We start from the raw sequence: 20,700 nt of genomic DNA on the forward strand, positions 1-20,700 counted from the left end.
AGTGACAGTCGACGCGGCGATGACGTTTAAGAGCGCTGCTCATGCCTGAGGCTGCACTCGATGAAAAACGATCTGCAGAACCGAGCAGACAATTAAAACTACCACGAGGATAGGGGATGATTGGCATGAAATTACACAATCGAGTGGCGTGTTACGTCACTTCGCACAGTTACACAAGAACCTGTCTACTATTTTTAGGGCGCTACTTCCTTCATCTTCAGTGTGGCTGTAAGAACCCAAAATTCCACGATTGAGCTGATTATCTTCAGGCAGAGCGCAGAAGCCTTCTGGCGCTAATAAAGAGGCTAAATGCTCAAAGGTGTGCTAAATGCTAAAGAATCTCTAAATGTCCTACTGGGCCTCTGTTCGTTCAGTTCAGAGACACACCTAATCTGTATAAAATCAATGGTCAAAGTTTAGTGCTAAGGCTGCCTCTTTCTCCGACGTAACAAAACAAATCCTTCAAAATTCTGAAGTACGATTACCCTCTATATAGCTAAAAGGGAATATTGTAGAATGATTAAGTGTGTGGTAGTGAATCTTGGCGTTCCGTCTGTTCGTCGGGGTCGGAGGGAAAACTTATTTGTATCAAATAAATCAGAATTTTTTTTACTGCTGCCTTATTCTGCAGTGGAAACTAAACAAAAAGATATTCAGCCTCATTAAGTGTGATTACCTTCAATAAGTGGGAAAATTCTCAGCATCATAAAGCGCGTGAAAATCAAAGTCGGCATGCTGCTAACGGAAGTGCCTCACATATACACCTCGTTAAATATCGACTCGTTTGAGAGAAGAGCTGAAGTATTTTCAGGCATAATCGAAGTCCTATAGATTTGAATAAGCCGGCAAAATTGGCGATAGATTAAATTATTCCGAAGGTGGTCAGTCGATATATTGTAGCGACTTTTCCGTGATTTGACTGTCTGGTGAAACAATGGTCATTGACATTTCTTCAGGGCCACTGATCTCATTCTCCATTACCGTGTGTATAGCGTTCTGCTCAGTTTCCTTAACATCACTGCAGAATCAAACATGCGATGGTGAGCAGTTGTTGCAACGAAGAATTCTGTTATAAATTTGTTCCATTGAAGGTGACGACTCTTCGGTTCCAATGTGTTCCGCAGTAGCTTTTGCAGGAAAAGTACTTTCCGCGCCTACGGCATATGGCTACGAAAAACAAACAAACAAATAAATAAATAAAAAGGTGGTATTGGTGCTGTAGAACAGAATAAGCACGACGTGGTGATTTGTCCGTTTTGGCCGAAGGTGCTCTTGAAGTACATCAAAACTGACAGAAAGACGTAGTACATTGAAGACATGCAGGAAGTGGTTTACTTCCCTTTCCTTTGTTCAAATGTCTTCTGGTTTTAGGATATGTCTCCCTTGTCCACATGTATCGCAGGGATTTAGTTATGGTAAAAAAAAATATCACAACTTTCTTCAACAGTGTCTTTGTGTGATTTTGCGTGTGTTTTCGACTGTATTGCGCAGGTGGAATCTTTGTTCTCTTGTTCGATACTTGACCGCGTCCTTGTTCCATTGAGTTCATGAGACGAATACGTTAATTCCTGCTATCAGGTATACGGACCACGTCACCAGTGCCAGGAGGCAAAAATATGATGATGAAGTGCTAGTATGCGTGCTCTAATATCTTCACAAATGACTTTAACGATAATGGACAGGAAGATGAATTCAGAAAAATAAGTGCTTCGGCTACATCGGAACGAGAAGGCTTCGATGTAGAATACGGTAACGGTATTGTAGCAGAAGCAGCTCTACTATACTGACAAGAACGCGTTATTACAAAGGTCATCCAGCATGCCAAATAGAAAACGTATGGGTGGATCTGAATGTCACGTGCCTTTCAGGTAATGATCTGCAAATTGCCTTACTCAGGACGATCAGTTCTTCATTTGAATACTGTTTACTGCTTCCGTCACTGCTCTTATCTACTGTGGCAGCGGCAGTTATACAACCGTCATAAAAGATTGTGTCATTACCCCGTCGTGCCCGCCACAAACAGCATGATATTTCTTCAGATGCTGCAAACTTTGACAGCGTGAAGTCCATATACACTTGCCTCAAAATTGAAAGCTACTTCGTTGATCTTTGAATAAAGGGGGTTAACCGAGGGGCCCAATTTTATTAGTCATATCATGAGAAGCCAACAAACACTGACACCAAGGACAACATAGGGGAAATTACTTGTGCTTAATAAATGAAATAAAGAAACGATAAATTAATGTAAATTAAAGTGGATGAAAAAACTTGCCGCAGGTGGGAAATGAACCCACAACCTTCGACAAATGCGAAGGTTGTGGGTTCGTTTCCCACTTGCGGCAAGTTGTTTTTTCATCCACTTCTTTTTCATTAATTTATCGTTTCTTTATTTCATTTATTAAGCACAAGTGATTTCCCCTATGTTGTCCTTGGTGTCAGTGTTTGTTGGCTTCTCATGATATGATTCGTTGATCTTTGTATCATCTTTCATTGATATGTAGGCACTTTTGGCAGGTCATTTTTTTCTAAGTTCCCTCACGTATACCGTGTAGATTTATTAGCAGAAATAGTTATGTCAAGAAAAGCTGGTAAAGTATTGGCTCACTGTCACTTACATCAACTTTGCTTTCTCAGCCAAGCAAGCTACTCTAGGTCGGCATTCGAGCACTTGAATAGAATAAATTAAAAAGAAATATCCAACGCGTTAATCACACTTCACTTCTGAAGTGTATAAAGAAACATAGCTTAATTGTAAGGTTGTTTCATCACCGCATCGGGCCCACCACAAATAGGGTGATATTTATTCAGGTGTTACGTAACATTAGCGGCAAGTCTCTACGTCATAACTCAGTCGATCGAAAAAATACCGAATGACTCAAGGGTGAGCATTTTAACAAAGTGTAGATGAAATTTGTCTAATAAGGGAACACTAGAAACTATGTAGGCCTTTTGCGATGAAACGTAGAGCAGGTGTGTGGGCACGCCGTTTAATTGCATGAGCCTGTTGGCTTAACTTTCTTGAATACTATCTCCGATTTAGGCCCGTCTAGCGCTTTCCCCTGCATATCACCACTGTTACATCGCTCCCATTTCGATGTCGGCTCTCGGACACAAACGTCAAGACGCAACATTCAGAGTCGCTTGGTTGGTGCAAATATTTACGAAGTGCAAGTTCTACACAGACCCGTGTGGGGGCGGAAGATTTATAAAAGGGAAAGACTGCAATCCATCCGATAGCTACGAAGATACAAAGGAAACCTGCACGGGTGTCTCTCCATTTCAGCCTGCTAAATAATGGTCAAATGAAACGCTGTCAATTCTGCGTTGTGAGCTTGTTTTTTTTTTTTTTTGTGGCGCCCATAAACGATTGCGCTTTCGTTTACACCGAGCACGCCTTTAGCCAGCCAAAGAATAGCTTATCTTTCGTAAAACGACGTTCGCTTCAGTTAACCACAACTGCCATGCATAGCCCGCGGCGACGGCAATGTTGGTGGTGGCAGTACGTTGCTGCGCGAAAGTACCTCGCTTCCACGAATGCTTTATGGCCAGAAATCCTGTCCGAAGCGTCTACTGGGCGAGGGAGAGCACGACACAATGAGACCTTGTTGCCATTGGATGAGCAGCCTTGTAAGACGGGCGACAAGCTCGCTGTCCCAGGCCGTCCGAAAGCAAACAAGCTCCAAGCATGCGCATTTCTCGGAATGTCTTGCGACGGCACAGCTGTCTGCGTTCTCTCTTTTTTGTTTTGTTTTTGTTTTTTAGGTTTTCAGCGCAGAAAAAAAAATGTAATTCTTGTTGGAATGGCACTAGCCGGATGCAACGATGTTTGCCATTACGCGAGAACTGTTTGTTGAAAGCGGAACGTATACGTACAAGCCTTCTGTCGGGTGTGTTTTTCGGCTGTGGACCTGTAGTGATGCCGACGATGGTGTATGTATGCTGTTACAAACCTGAGTTGCCGTCGCTATAGACTGAGGATTTTGTGCCCATGAGGTAGAGTGCGCTCCAACCCATTGAATGCAGCGGTGCACAGATCCTGAAGGTGAGCCAATTATTTCCGATGATTCACTGATCTGCTCGATATTACGCTTACGTATATCGATGCGTGGGTGGAAAAGCTGTGGAAATAGCTGGGGTCTTGTTTTTTCGCTTGAGGGCGAGTGGTTGTTGGCTGAATATGTGCGATGTTACTAGTAAGTGTGCTATCGGCGAGGCATTTCCAAGTCCGCATTTTCACAACATTGTGTTTAGGCGTTTTAGAGGGAAATTTTGTTCATACGTGGTGATGCGTTAACTGCTTCTTGTAATGGGAAGAGCTTGAGAGCATATAATGAGCCACCGCCCTGTTAGCCCTCCGGCCGTGAAATGGGTGACGACTATGGGTACAAAGGTACTACTGAATTGTAACTGTTTCTACTTCCATGAGGGTTCAAGTTTCGCCTCCTTTGCCTGCTATAAATAGCGTGTTGGGCTCAAAACGCGTCATCTTTTTTTATTACTCTATGATCTGATACATATTTCGGTACGGCTGCCTAGTTTTTCGCACAAGCCACTGTGCTTGCTCGGCTTAGTGTGAAAAAAAAAAAAAGAATTAATTCCCTGGTAATGTTACCCACGCGTCTATCTGAAGTCGCGAAGTCCGATATGTTAGGCATTTTCCATGAATTGCTAGCGGTGTTCTGTAGCTGCGTTTGAATAGGTACAGTATAAATGTTTCGTTACTGTATATCCATCTGCCCCTTGGGATTCACTTTTCTACCATTTTAGAGTTTTGTACTCTAGCCTCATCTAAGTACGCAAGCGCTTGCATTCCGTAACAGCTCGAATATTGTGACAGCAGACGACCGAGAAGGCGTAGGATTCCAGAAGGAGCATTATGCATTATACTGTAGTGCGAGTCGCAACAAACTTTCCGGCAGATTTTGTTCGTTTGTTTACTGCGGTGCTGGTGTGTTTAAATTCTGCGCGTTTGCGTTGCCGTGCACGTTTCTATGCCCCAACCTGCCATATTCGTCCAATCAGGACGAACTCATGGAAGCTTTGTCGCACTGTAATTGTTTCATTCATCAGCCGCTAATGCGGGACGCATGCCTGACATCATGTGTTGCTGTCGATCGGCCTTGTACGTTGCTCCCTGCACGAGCGTTTCAGAATGCAATATAGGCTGATCGCAGTATGCTTCCCTCAATATATCGGGCCCCAACGCCACTTGTCTGCCTCGTTCATTTCCAGTAACCCGTTCCTCTCCCAGTACCGGCGCCCAGGTAATACAATTTGCTCCTTCTTATATACCGGCGCGACGTGCCGCTTCCGTGGGTCACGGTTCTTGAAACGAGATAAGCATTATCAGATATCGCGCGGCAGCCTGTGCAGTGGCAGCGCATGCAACTGTGCAGGTGGGTTCGGGGCCACCAGCCGTCAACGCCGTCGAATGAGAGACAAAAGGTCTATAAGGAGAGAGGGAGACGGTGTCGAGTGTGGGGACGGAACGGGCTTTTGTGTACAGTTACGAAATTAACGAGCAGTATTCGGGTCACGCGCACTGCGGGCAGACAGATACACGGTCCCCTTGATAACGGGCCTCCCGGCCTGTGTTGTCTATGCGCGCAGACGCGCTCAGCGAAGCGCCTCGGGAGTCATTCCAAGCACGGCCGCGCCGCTGCGCCGTAATTGTGTACCCGAACATTTATTGCAGATGAGTCGGCGCCGATAAGCTTGTTGCGCAAGTGCGGATCGGCCATTGTTCTTCTGCGGGACGATTCGGAAAGCCGCCCACGAATAGCACGGCTTCGTGCGTCGCTTTATGCAGCGGATGCGTGTGTCTGTGGCATATATGGAATGGGGGCGTGCTTGCTAAAACTGCGTACGAGTCGCTACTTGCGCCCATCCCTTCAGGGAGCATTTGTGGTACACTTATGCTGGGATACGGTCAATTATTTTAGCGCGAGCGGGGCAGTCGCGCCGAAATGCGTTTCTAATGCAACCGAGAAGGCAAATTTCGCTGGGTTACTAATGAGATTAGTGCAAATTAGCGTCGGGAGAAAGCCCCTAGGCAGAAGGCCGAGTAAGGCAGAAACAACGTGCTCTGTCGGTGTGTTTTCTTTTTGTTCTTTCGTCTTTTTTTTTCCCGCATGCTCTTTCCTTCTCTTTCTTTTGGTGCTTGAACAGTATTCGTATGGCAGTATGTTTTCTTTTCTTTTTTGGATAAAATCAATTTGGCGAGCCTCAAGCCATTGACCTTTCCTGTGATGAGCTTTTCGACAGTGAGATTTTCTATAACCGGTCACCGTGTGAAAGGAGAATGGTGTACTCATCAAAGAATTTCGCCTTGCGAGCGCTTTTTACATTCTGCAGAATGTAAAACATTTTACAGTGCTTCTGGTGCGCATTAGTGATACCCAGGTGGTGAAAATTAATCTTGAGACTTCACTACACCGACCCCAATAGCCAGCCGGACGGCTTCTGTACGCTAAACCCGCCAATTTATTCTTATTTTATCAATACAGGAAAGAAAGTGAAAGGTTTCTTACGTGTAGATTCGTGTTTTAATTTGTCGCTCCGACGTTGGCTTTAATTTTTTTTCTTTTGTGTGACATACGAAGGCATTCTGTTGCTTCGTGGCACAATACGGTGGCAGTAAACAAGGCGTATTTCGGTCTATCTCGTTAACCAGAACTTTGTGTATACATTATAACAGTCGCATCGTGCGGGAAACCTGTATTGAATCTAATTTAGCTATTGGGCCGTACAAGAGCAGGCACATTTGCAGAAGAAAACAAAATTCTGGGGTTTTACGCACCGAAATTCTGATCTGATCATGAGGCACGCCGTGGCGTAAGCCTTCGGATTAATTTTGACCGCTGGTTTAAATACGCCAGTTGCGCTAACAGCGGCAAAAAATTATGAGCGCTATAGAGAGTCTCCTAGCTACTGCAGTAACTTCCACCTGCAGGTCAAATCTTCGAGAACTACAGAGCGTGCAAGCCCAGGCACTACGTGTTTGCCTAGGACTTCCGCGGAGCGCCTCAACAGCAGGAACCATTATATTGGCTCGAGACCATCCGATCACGACTTACATTAGCATCGACACGCTTAGGGCCCATTTTCGTCATGTTTCACGCATACAATCAAGCTCTCTTGCCTGCCTGCCAGAACGACGACCGCAGGCGTCCTTCTCCAAGGAGGTCAGCATCCATCGTGCCTGTCTACCATCGGGCTTCACACCCTCAGCACGTTCAACCTCAGCTTTGTGGTCTTTCGAACAACCTCAAGTGCGTCTCACGGTACCAGGAATAAGAAAGAAGACCGACCTGCCTACCTTGGCCCTGAAGCAAGCAGCTCTGGATTGTTTGAACACTTTCTATTTTGACCGAGTCCACATATATACGGATGGCTCTTCCACTCAGACCAGCTCCACCGGCGCAGTGGTTATACCATCACGATCAATTAGCATCCAATACAAGATTTCTCATATGACAACATAGACCGGATCGGAGCTTGTTGCCCTCCGAGGTGCCGTTGATTACATTAACAACCAACCCGCTAATCGGTGGGCAATATTCTGCGATTCGAAGGCGGCCTTACAATGTCTTCTGTCATCTCTTCGTCGCGGGTCGTGTGAACAACTAGTGTCGGAGATACGAGAAATGCACCATTGTATGATAGCGAAAGGACACGACGTCGTGTTTCAGTGGCTGCCCGGCCATTGCGGTATCTCCGGCAACGACCTCGCTGACGAAGCTGCTAGGAAAGCCCACGAAGGAGCAACCCTTGTTTCTGTACCTTTATCGCGGACCGACGCAGCCCAACACCTAAGCAAGGTAGCACACCGTATGACATTAGAGAAGTGGCATACACCTGAATTCACCCAAGAACGATTGCATTCCCTCGACCCCTCTATGCAACTGCGGCTGTTACCAGGACTTCAGCGAAATGAGGCAACTATGCTGTGCCGCTTACGCTTGGGCGTCGCATTCACCAATGCGTATACGTTTTTGATTGGAATGACTGATAGCGCCGACTGTAATGCCTGCGGTGCCGAGGAAACTATAGAACATCTACTGTGCTACTGCCCATCTTTTCAAAACGAAAGACATGACCTCTGCACAGCTCTCAATCAGCTAGACAGCACACCGTTCACCTTGAAGAAGATCTTGGGACCATGGCCTCGCCTATCGCAGCTACGAAAGGCCACAAAAGCTCTGCTGCGATATTTGAAGGCTACTGGACTGAGTCAGCGTCTGTGACCCGGACTGAGTGACCGAACGATATCCCCAGTGGACTTTCTCTTCTTCTTTTAATCTTTCAGTCCCCTTTTCCCTTTCCCCAGTGTAGGGTAGCCAACCGGGCTCAGTCCTGGTTAACTTCCCTACCTTTCCTTTATCATTTGCTCTCTCTCTCTCTCCACCTCTGCCCGCGAAGATGACTGTGCTGGGCTGTGAAGTGTGCTCACATGCGTTGCACGGAAACAGTACGCTGTGGAACCCTCATCATCATCATATTCACCGTACCACCACCCTTCTTCGTCTTCGCGTCATATCTCTGTCGTTCCCCCGAACCCCTTCCCCAGCGTGGAGTAGCAGGCTAGAGGCACTTCACTCAGGCCGACGTCTCCACCTTTCTGACATTAAAAATTTCCCTCTCTCTTGACCACGTGGGGTTCTTTAATGGGCACACAATACCCGATGCACGAGCGTTTTGGATACCGTCGAACCCCCGGCCTTGAGCTCAGTCAACGCCTCCCAGATAGCGCAACGCCTGTGGACTTCGATCTATGACGCCACGCTGCCTTGCTCGACTGCCGTAGACTCTAATGGGGATGCTCCCGCGACTACTGCGGCGGGTACGTGTAAAGAAACGCCGAGTTTATCTTAACGCTAAGAACCTTGTCACGGGTGCGCATATTAAAAAAGAAAGGAAATGCGCGAGTCACTTGTATAAGAACGATCTATCAGCTCACCTTTTTCTAGTAGAAGCAGTCTCAACAAATATTTTTTTTTTTCTAGCAGGTAGCGCGATTGCGTTGCACCATCAAAATTGTTCGGAGAGTTCGCGCTTACTTGCACAATTTCCAATTCTTTCCAAAATTCTCGTGCTTGACGTGCAAGAACAACAGTCTGATTATGGGGCACGTTGTAGTGGCGGACTCCGAATTACCTTTGACCACCTGAGTTTCTTTGACGCGCACCTCAATTGAAGTGCACGGAGCGTTTTTGTATTTCGACCTAATCGAAATGCGTTCGCCGCGGCTGGAAACGCACAGGCGACCTCGCGCTTAATTACCAGTGCAACGTCGTCGCCACTGAGTTAATGCGGTGGGCCTTGAATTTGTTTCTCAGCGCGGCGCTCGCGCAATCTCGTCGGCGGCTGTTCTGCACTGCAGTGTATAGTATTTAAAATTCATTGACTTCGGCACTTGGCTTTCAGACGTATCTACAATAACAATACATCTGCGTTACGTTTCTATAGTCTGGCAGGTGTCAATTTGCGCACGTTAATTAGTTTACTTTTCGCACGCGTGCCATAAGCGTGCGTGCATAGTGAAAGAGACCCAAATGAATAGACACGGGCTTTCGGTTGTTTTTGATAACCCTGTGCTATATTGTTGGCGGACAATATTTCTGGTGATATTGAGGTCGTTACAAATCGCGATGTACTTCATCCTCGTCTTTATCAGCAGCTGCCTGAGTCGCCTGCTTTTGTACACATTCATAGCACATGGTTCACGCTCGTCGGTAGTGCCTGATATTCAAGTTCATTTTTGGTGTTTCTGGTACGGTCAATCATGGGGTTTATTTCTTCTTGTAGGACGTTACGCATGTGTACTACATTGAAACCGAGAGCTAGTCGCGAATTAGTTGTGCCTTTCGGCTCTCTGTATTAGACCGATATATTGATCAATAGTGGCAAACAAGGGAAGCATCAGATGGGGCAGCTTAGCGTGCAGCCACCGTTCATCTTGTTTTCGTCTCTTGTCTTCGAACTTTTCATTTTGACTTGTCTTCCGAAGACAAATTGACCCTATCAGAAACGTTGGCTCCAGATTACAGCCTTCAAACTGAAGTTTCCCTTCTTCGACCGCTGTTGCACAATGCAAGTGTCCATGTTCCTTTGGTCCTTTTGTCCAACACCACGCTGGTGCTCACTTTTTGATAACAGCTGATACCATAGAACAGTTGTCAGCCTCGCTGTACGTTGCCGCACTAAACCGTTGCGAGCTGTGTGTATCGGTATGCCCTAATAACATCACGGCTGCTTGTAACATCAAAGTTCCTCGTGACGTCGCTACTGCTTGTATAGCATTCGTGATTCATTGTAACATCGTGGCTCTTTGTAACGTCACGCTCGAAGCTGTGGAAACGAAAATAAAGCTTAAGGCAAATTTACCCACTTGCAGGGGACAGGAAGTTCACGACAGCACACAACGGCGTTCATATGCAATCGTGAGCATTGCATGTATGTAAACATTCGTTCGCTCGTATGGCGGGGTTGCTAGGTCACGTTACATTGCAACCGAGCTGCTTAAAGACGTCGTTTCATTCGGCGCTGCTGAGTATATGCCGTTTGTTTGTAACCTCCTTCGCGCAATACTCCTTGGAACTTGCGCGGTATAACACGAGTTACGTAAACAAAAACAGCGGCACCGTGTATACGTTGGAGCGAAACACATCGGGAACAGGAGCGCCAAATTTCCTCACTGCTGAAGGAGCCGCGGTGGCCTCTTCCAGGCGGAAGCCCCCGAGTTACAGATGCAGCAAGCGCGCTGGCACACGCGTACTATAACGCTTAGCGCGCGCGCAGGGCTTCCGTCGCAAGAAACAGAATAGCACGAAAGAAGCTGACTTGGTTGCGCCCGTCAACGCCGCCACAGCTGCTTCTAATTTACGGGCTGCCCTTGAAGCGACCGGTTTACGCCGGCGACCACGCTCGAGTCTATTCTGCTCCCTCTAGCTTTTTTTTCTTCTTCTTAACATTTTGTGCAAAGCCGGGTAATAAAATTGTCCGAGCGCACGTGTAGGCGCGCGTGAATTAAACGACGTGGAATAAAGAAAAAAAAAAGAATCGTCGGCTTGCTTCTACGCATTATTCTGAGATAATCCTTCCCAATCAGAAAGTGGCTGCAGTATAGCGCAAGATATCTTGTTCTTGCCACGGTGGGACCTCACCGAAGATAACAAAAATGTATTCGAAATTTTAGTGAAACTCATTTTCTGTAGCCGTATTTCAATTAAGATTTGTCAAGGCACTACACGAACAAAAACAAAAATAATTCGGCCTCTGTATGGATGTCTCATAGTAAGCTTTCATATTTTTTTAGCTATTACAACGAGTGCGAAACACGGAAATTCTTTCTTTTTTTGTTGGCGTGCGCAGTACATTGGATGAGGCGTGTTTAGTGGCCAAATACCTTGTTTTATTTGCACTATGTACTGCTCTCCTTGCATACATATTAGGACTGATTTACTTAATTCAACGTGGTGTTCTCCAACAAATTGAAAGAAAAAAAAAGATGACTGCACCATTTGCTCATTCCACTCGTAGGTGCACGTGGGATTGAAAAATTGTCTGCTGAATGCAAAATAGGCATGTAAATATTAATGGCGAAATATTATGTCCATCACTAATATAAAACTTGCCGACTTTCCAGATAAAACAAAGGTGTTGAACAACTGTCGCATGTTGAAAGGGACCAATTATGAAGATTTTTAAAGCGCAGATTTTTCAGTCCGTATTTGAGACATAAGGAAAACACTCTGTTACTATGGCAAAAAAAAAATGAAGTTGGAGAGAGCGTTTCTTATGACAAACTGAGAATTAACGGTGAGCTGTACTGTACTGTTCGGATGAGAGTGGTACCGTTGAATCGACAGCCGAACATCCTTAGCTCGAAAAAAAAAAAAACGGCAAGGCGAATCGAAGTCGCTGCGTCTGCGCCGAATCCAGCAACAGTAGAAATAAGTTTCATGAATTTAAATGCGCGTAGCATTGTTAATAAAGTAGATTCACTGGAGTCTGTCCTAATTAGTCTTGAAGTGGATTTCGTTGCCTTGACAGAAACATGGCTTACAAATGATATCCTGGACATTGAATTGGCCCTATCATACTATCCAGTATACTACGAAAAGACAGACATACACGTTGCGGGGGCGTTGCAATATTTATAAAGAAAGCTATCTATTTTTAAGGCTATCTGATGTAGAATATGTTCAAGCAATCTTTTGGAAACTAACGTTGGCCCAGCGTGCGGTTACGGTGGGGTGTGTTTATCGCTGTCCCATATCTGACTGCAGCATTTCCAGTTCACTGTACGACTATCTGCAACGTCATGTGTCACGTGGCCGGCTAATCTTAGTGGGCGACTTCAACTTAGCCGATATTCATTGGAAAGCCATGCACCTTCCATTCACATCCTCTGAAGTAATCAGTGATATGATGTTTCTTTTTGACCGGAATCAGGCAGTTACCCAGCCCGCACGCACTAAGGAAACTACATCAAACATTCTTGATCTGACATCTCTCAGTCGTTGCCTCCCGCTTGAAAACATAAATTTACGAATTCTGCGCAGCATATCCGATCACGAAACAACATATTGAACCGTCCGCACAGAAACACCTATTCCTGTCGTTGAAAAGTGTAGCATGTTTTATGATTTTTCAAATGCTGATGTCATTATTGATCATTTCAGTTATGAATACACTAAATTTGAAGAGCATTATACGGACGCTTCCATAGATACAGACGCTCTGTGAAAAAAAATATATAAATATACAGACATTGTATTTTTTAACCTTCCAAAGTAAGTGCCAATCACGACGCAACAGGCAAAGAAAACAAATCCGTGTATAACACGCGAAATTATTCAAGCTAAACGAGAAGTAAAAAGGCTACGCAACACCCTCAAGCTTGACGTATCTAAGGCTAAGTATTTTTCCAAAACTCTTCCTAACTTTTTGAAAATCGCGCCACAGAAATTTTAGAATTACCTTAACGCTAAACACCATGACAGATCCGCCGCTTCAAGTGATAATAATAGAAACTCCGCAAATTCATTTAACAGTTATTTTCAGTCAATACTTAACATCGATGATGGAAAACTTCCGCACGTAGTACTACGTGACCGAAAACAATATCGAGCCGCTCACAATCACAAAACCAGGCCTGTTAAACTTTTTCTTAAATATTGACACTAAGAAAGCGATTGGACCTGATAACATACCTGATATATTTCTTGAGAGATAGGCTGAGTGGAATGCTAAATATCTATTGCACATCTTTAATAAATCATTAACGACGTGCTCACTTCCTGCCGACTAGAAAACTGCTAAAATCATCCCGGTGCGTAAATTTGGTAGCACACCCGTTTCCCTAACCTCTACGATATGTAAACTTTTCGAACACGCAGCACTTAAACCCATAAACACATACCTCGAGCTAGAATCTATTCTTTCTTCATATCAACACGGTTTCCATCGCGGTCTCTCAACAGTCACACAGCTACTAGAGCTAACACACGACATATCACAAAGTCTAGATAATAGAAAACAAACAGACTTGATTTTATAGGACTACTCCAAAGCTTTTGATCGTGTGCCACACAAAAAACTAATTAGGATGCTTTAGTCTACACTATGAGAAGGCCCTATTGTTAAATGACTAGAAAACTATCTGAATGACCACTCGCAATTTGTGCGTATTCATAACGAAGACTTCACTTTAGCACTTGTTACATCGGGAGTGCTCCAGGGCAGTGTACTGGGCCCTGTTTTATTTTTAATATACATAAACGATTTGCCTTTCAGATTACGTGTTGACATCCGTCTATTCGCTGACGATTGTATTTTGTACCGTGAAATTAATGCCGATAACGGTCAACATGTACTAAACAACCACGTAGAGTCTGTCTTCTCTTGGTGTCAGGAGTTACAGGTGATTCTAAATGCAAAAAAAAAAAAATCGGTAATGCTTATTGTAACTAGAAAGAAACAAATACCCGATTTTACTTATTTTATTAACGACACACCTCTCACTCGTGTATTCGAGCATAAATATTTAAACGTCACTTTAACGCATGATCTTCGATGGGAAACTCGATAATGTTAAAAATTTAGCTTCAATTGCGCTAAAGTGTTTTTTTAGAAGACTCCTTTGTCTTGCACCCCCAGATACAAAGCTGTTGGCCTACAGAATGCTTGTTAGACCAATGCTAGCGCACGCCAATATTGTTTGGTTCCCGTATACAAAGGAGCTTGAGGGAGTACACAGGAAGGCAATTAGGTTCATTCATAATAAATATAACCTAACGGATTATCCGGTAGAATTACTAAAGAAAGCTGGGTTATTACCACTGCAAAGTCGGGCAAGACTAGCAAGACTAAACTGTTTGTTTCAATTAATTCATGGTGGCATAAACATTGACACGTCTAGACTAATTTCATACAATGGTTCTTGATCAACATGCTACAGGAACTCTCAAACACTTAATGAATACACTGTCAGCTCAGAGTGCTTCAAATATTTATATTTCCCTCAAATCATAAGAAAATGGAACCAACTTAGTCCTTGTGTTACTAACGTCTCATATTTAAATATGTTCTTAACTATGGCGGAAATGGGTGCACAGGCTGAGCAATTTCTGTAAACATTTTTTTTACCTGTATCGGAATATTGTGCTTAAATAACTTGATTGCATCATTGTGCACCATACCATTCTAATTGGGGTAGTTTGTAGTTTCCTCGTGATTTGTCGCATTGCCACTGGTCGCATTACTATAACTGATATCATCATCATCATCATCATCATCATCATCATCATCATCAGCCTGGTTGCGCCCACTGCAGGGCAAAGGCCTCTCCCATGCTTCTCCAACAACCCCGGTCATGTACTAATTGTGGCCATGCCGTGCCTGCAAACTTCTTAATCTCATCCGCCCACCTAACTTTCTGCCGCCCCCTGCTACGCTTCCCTTCCCTTGGGATCCAGTCCGTAACCCTTAATGACCACCGGTTATCTTCCCTCCTCATTACATGTCCTGTCCATGCCCATTTCTTTTTCTTGATTTCAACTAAGATGTCATTAACTCGCGTTTGTTCCCTCACCCAATCTGCTCTTTTCTTATCCCTTAGCGTTACACCTATCATTCTTCTTTCCATAGCTCGTTGTGTCGTCGTCCTCAATTTGAGTAGAACCCTTTCCGTAAGCCTCCAGGTTTCTGCCCCGTAGGTAAGTACTGGTAAGACACAGCTATTATATACTTTTCTCTTGAGGGATAATGGCAACCTGCTGTTCATGATTTGGGAATGCCTGCCAAACGCACCCCAGCCCATTCTTATTCTTCTGATTATTTCCGTCTCATGATCCGGATCCGCCGTCACTACCTGCCCTAAGTAGATGTATTCCCTTACGACTTCCAGTGCCTCGCTGCCTATTGTAAATTGCTGTTCTCTCCCGAGACTGTTAAGCATTACTTTAGTTTTCTGCAGATTAATTTTTAGACCCACTCTACTGCTTTGCCTCTCCAGGTCAGTGAGCATGCATTGCAATTGGTCCCGTGAGTTACTAAGCAAGGCAATATCATCAGCGAATCGCAAGTTATTAAGGTATTCTCCATCAACTTTTATCCCCAATTCTTCCCAATCCAGGTCTCTGAATACCTCCTGTAAACACGCTGTGAATAGCATTGGAGATATCGTATCTCCCTGCCTGACGCCTTTTTATATTGGGATGTGTTGCTTGCTTTATGGAGGACTACGGTGGCTATGGAGTAAGCGATACATTAATATCAGTTAAAGTTAAAGACGCCTTTCTTTAACTGATATTAATGTATCGCTTACTTCAGCGTTTTGCATTGTATAAATTATTTGATTGTACTATTTTGATTCTATAAGTATGCCCTCCCTGCTATAATCTCTTGTGAGATCGGAAGTATCGATAAATGAATAAGTTAATAAAAAATCTACATAGACATAATAAACAATAGGAGTGCTGACTAGAAGTGGCATTAACTAAGCATAAGTGTGATTATCGGAAAGGTTTTGTTCGTGGCACCTCATTAATTGTTTCTCAAAGAAAATCGATGAATATTTAAAACAAGAAATAACCAGTTTGCCCAAAATAAATCTTGCGAGTTTCTCGTTCGGGAAGTACTCAGTTTTGTTCGCTTTTACGAAACGGAAACTCATCATCCGCAATGGATCAATGAATCATTTACATTTTATTTTATTAGGCTTTGTTCTGTTTGTTTGAGGAGGTCTAACTTTGATATTTACTGCTTAACTAAGCGAGAAGTAGTACCTCGTTACACTCTCCTACACATATATAATAAATAAAAAAAACAGGCTCAAGAAAGACGTCCTTTGTGGAGATAGGTTAAGTACTGCCCAAAAGCATTTAGGGTTAACACGTTTGCGTCATTACTAAACCTCGGTAACATAAGACCATTTCAAGACGACACACTTCTTTCTCCTCACTCTCTAATTCCAGCTGCATTAATAAGAAGCGACATTTTACAAATGCGTAAAAGCTTTCTGTTTCGGTTCCAGTAACAACGTTGTGCGTCGGATGACAACAAATGTCGCAAGATTTTGCGATCACGAGATTCACAGAGGCGATTTTGTAGTCACATTGAACGTTTCAAATGGCAACAATGACGTAATATTAGCAAAAGATGTGCTGGAGGCAGATGGATGTGCACGCGTAAAATAAAAGAAAGTAATGCAAATTGTTCATTACCAGCATCAGCCGAATGACCTTTTGCAGTAATATTTATATGTGTCGATTAACGTTGCGATGTCATTGCATGTCACTACGTACCGTTGGATCAAATTATTCCAAACAAGGGCTAGGCTAGGGGCAAATATTGATACACGGCGCTAAACCAGCGAAAAATTTAGTGTTGATAAAAGAAACGCCGTACATGCATAAATGGTCACTTCCAAGTAAATCTTACTGAAGGTCGCACACAGATCTGTACCCATATAAAATCATTTGACAAACCACGTAAATGAAGATAAGTTTCTTGGGCAAGTTCTGTTTGTTTAGTGCATTTGTGCCTGTTCGCTCTTCCGCTTATATATTTTCTTTAATATGGGCTATCTCAGGATTCTTGCTTGATATGTGGGGGCATTCCTCAATAAAATTCGGTTGTAAGGCGCGGCTTGTTCATTTTCACGACCGTCTGTTCCGTCCCCGGCCGTTACATTTACTCTCGCGTACAGTAATTCTGAGTGCGTTGAGTACCTTTATCGCAACCATTTCAATCCATAGGCGAAGGCAGTTGTGAGCAGCTAAGTTTCATCAAACGGGGCGAGTGAGCAGTGGTAATTTAGATGGTAGGAATGGCTCAGTATATTTTGTCCCTCTTGCTGGTTATTCAAGCTCTCCTCATATTTAACCAGGTAGGGAGATATGTTGCTGAATTAGTATCTACTGTTCGGAACAATTTGCTATAGTTTTTTCAGATATCTCCACCTCTCGGCTTACCTTGCACTAAGAAACAAGTGTGTCATATAATTTACGGTTTCCACAGAGCAGATACATTCTTTCGCAAAGCATTCGGGGGTGCAGAAGCTTTGTTCATTGCAACATCACGCTTGGCGACTGTGTGGAATCTCTACGCCAAAGAAACACTATGCTGTTCCGTCAAAGCACCGCCAAACCAAAACTGAAATCGAAACTAGCACTGTTTTCTGTTTCAGCCGCCAGACGACAGCACCGTCGTTCACACTCCGCTAGCTTCCACGAGATGGCAGCAGGGAAGCGCGCCGCCTTAATTTGCCTTCACTGCACCGGATGGCGCCAGCGCGCTCGCTTGCGCACGCTCCTCCTTTTTGGGGCGGTCGCTCAATTTCGTTTTTTTACTTTCTCACGCGCCTCCCGTACTCGCGTTGAGATGGCGCTAGCCGCAAAACCGAAGAACGCCGGCTAAACGCCGTGGTTTCACCCAGGACTGGGCCGTCTGCTGCTTATTTATTTTACTGTCTACGAGTTCTACTTCTCCGCTCTCACATGTCAAATTTAAGTTCGTCTTATGGGGTTGCAACAATAAGAACGCCGCTGCGTAGTTGCATAGTCACCAACAAGTCGTCACTTCTCATATTATAGGCAGGCGCGTGTAGAATGCTATTAAACGAAACATATTACAATGGTTATGACATATTACGAGCGTAATTATGACTATGGTGTGACCCCATCGCTGGTTATAAAATCCTCATTGCACCCATACAAATTGCTTAATATAATATTTGATATGATGAGAGTCGTGAACACGTACACCGAGATGATATGAAATAAATATCCCGCATAAAATTTAGACGGCAGTCACCTACGCGTGCCTAGTTCCAAAGAAGCCAGAAGCTCTAGGGAAGGCCATGGTAGCTGTATTGCAACATAAATTTCGCAGCAAATGAGCAATTATCAGCTATTTAAGTGGTGAAGATTACCTCTGAAACATCGAAATGCTCGAACGTGCCAAACAGTTAAGTGTATGCATGTGCTGGCGTGTGTACATTTTTTATGTCAACTTTAAGTCGCGTAGCTAATATAGTTGTCATTTTTTTGTATGTAGAATTTAGTATGTTCTTGATTGCACTAGCTCCTCCTCGGCGTCGTTTCCCACAGTTTCCATTCACCGAAGGAAGTGACAGCGCGTCGCGCAGCGATATTCCTGAGAAACAAAAGAAAATTTACTCGTGCGAAGGCGCTGCTGTCACGTCGCCATTTTCAGTGACATTCGCGGTCGCCTGTGGAAGGGCGACGCGAGTGTGATTCTCCCGGTTCCACTTTTTTATCCGCGCGCGTTTTATTTCTCTGCCTTGAAAAGAACCCGTTCGCGCAGCTTTCTTTAACATAAGTCGCGGTCTTTCACTTGACTTTCTCGATTTTCTTTTATTTTTCCTTCCCTTCCTTTCTTTCTTTTTTTTCGGCTTCCTGGTTTCCGTATGCAATCGTGCTTGGCATATGTGAGAAAGGGCGCTCGTACGTTATCGAAGGTTATTTCGCGCCTGTATAAAGTGCTGCTTTTACGGCCCGCAGCCGTCTATCTTTATGTGCGGGGCGTGCATCGGCACTTTTCGCAACCCCTGGCGCTGCTGCCTCTTGCGTCGCTGACACTTGGCCTGCGCCACCGTTTTCTAGGACTCCGCGCGCCTTCTTTCTTGCTTTAGTTATTTCTCCCTATTGTCGTGAGCGAAGTACCTTGAAATGCGCGCTTGGCTTCTATGATATTCCGTTAAAGGTCTCCTCTAAAAGGTGGTGTTAAGCCTTTTTGTTGTTGTTGTTGTTGTTGTTGTTGTTGTTTTCCTTCAATTTATTTGAATTCGGCGAGCGCTGGTTGCACAACCACGAAGCAGAGCACATATTATTGCATCCACTTAACTTCCGGATTGGAAGTATTCATGTGAGCCAGTTCAACGAGTAGGTGCGCGCTGGGAAATGAATCATTACTTACATGAAAGTGAATGTACGATAACTCTGTGGGTGCTGTATATGCGTAATTGTTTCTCGTGTTTCTTTCGTTCGTTATTGCATTTGTTTGTTTCTTGCGCGCTCGTTCATGTTTAGGCGCGTGTAATACTTCACCCTTCCAGTTTATGCCTTAGCGCATTACGGTCGCTAGAGAAAGAATATCCCGTTATCCACTTTTGAAAAGACGCAGACCTCCCGAAACGTTGTACGTGCATGTCTTTTTCTGCATGCGTGCGCGCGCGTGTGTGTTTGTGTGTGTTTATTTAAAGACTCATTATAACAGCCGTGGTCTTCTTACATTGCTATCGTAGCTCTCTTTTCATCTGCAATAATAACAATCCTGTTCTCTTTTTACAATATTGGCATTATCTGTTGCGGTGTCTATAAGATGCTATTGCGTTAGGGGTGAGGACGGTAGTTAGGTTCACGGATTCGCCGATGGCGTTCCGGTATGCGGAATCCAAAAACAATCCTGTTCCGAGTAATGCATGTATGTTAAGGAACCGCAAGTTTTCCCATTTGATCCGAAGCGCCCCAATATCCGTCTTGACTGCATAAGGCTGGCCTCACGTTCAAACTGCGACTGGCGCGAAAAAAAAAATCATTTCATTCATAACTCTTTTACTTGTTGTGATGTTCCGGCGAAGAAGAAGAAGACAGAAGAGACAAGAACTGGAGGAGGAAGAGAAAGAAGGGATCAAGATGGATACCTGTAAATAAATGAGTGTATTTTAACTCGTACTTTATATTTGGCGCAGCCGAGCATGTGGCTTGAAGTGACGGTGGCAAGAAGAACAGATGGGCAGACGACCGTGAAGACCTACCAGCTTGACGGCGAAGATCCAGTGCTTCTTCAGGAATCAGCGACTTCATCGGAACTGCTGCGCATCATCGCTGAGAAGAGTCAACTGAACGAAGCGGCCCTCGTTGAGAAAGGTGTGGTAAGAATCGATGCTTCTATGTCTGAATTTGAGGTTATGTTTCCGGGACATTCAAGGATAGATTCCAAGAACGAGACTGAGCACACGCATAACGCCTTGTTGCAAGGGCTGTTTCAGCAGCAGACCACGCAGTATGAGCAACAGCGACTGATTTTCGAAGCAGTTAGCGACTCACTAAGAGCACAGAAACCACATCAAGAAGATTTCAAGCCCGATAGTTTCGATGGGGTGTCTAATGCCGCCAACTTGTGGCTCAGATTTTATGAATATGCATGTGCGCAAAACCACTGGACGTC

At 44.3% G+C, this 20,700-nt stretch overlaps 1 protein-coding gene across 5 annotated transcripts in view; it reads left to right on the plus strand.

Moving 5' to 3' along the window:
• Window positions 1-3,676: 3,676 nt before the first annotated feature.
• The window catches only part of LOC139059103 (homeotic protein antennapedia-like), a 368,433-nt gene continuing 351,409 nt past the window's right edge, over window positions 3,677-20,700 (plus strand). For all 5 annotated transcript variants that reach the window (XM_070537001.1, XM_070537004.1, XM_070537003.1 and 2 more), the window contains exon 1: window positions 3,677-4,042. The gene's annotated coding sequence lies outside the window, so the exon portion shown is untranslated. The remainder of the gene's footprint in view (window positions 4,043-20,700) is intronic.

Source organism: Dermacentor albipictus, chromosome 4 (genome assembly GCF_038994185.2).
Source record: "Dermacentor albipictus isolate Rhodes 1998 colony chromosome 4, USDA_Dalb.pri_finalv2, whole genome shotgun sequence".
Classification (NCBI taxonomy): Eukaryota; Metazoa; Arthropoda; class Arachnida; order Ixodida; family Ixodidae; genus Dermacentor; species Dermacentor albipictus.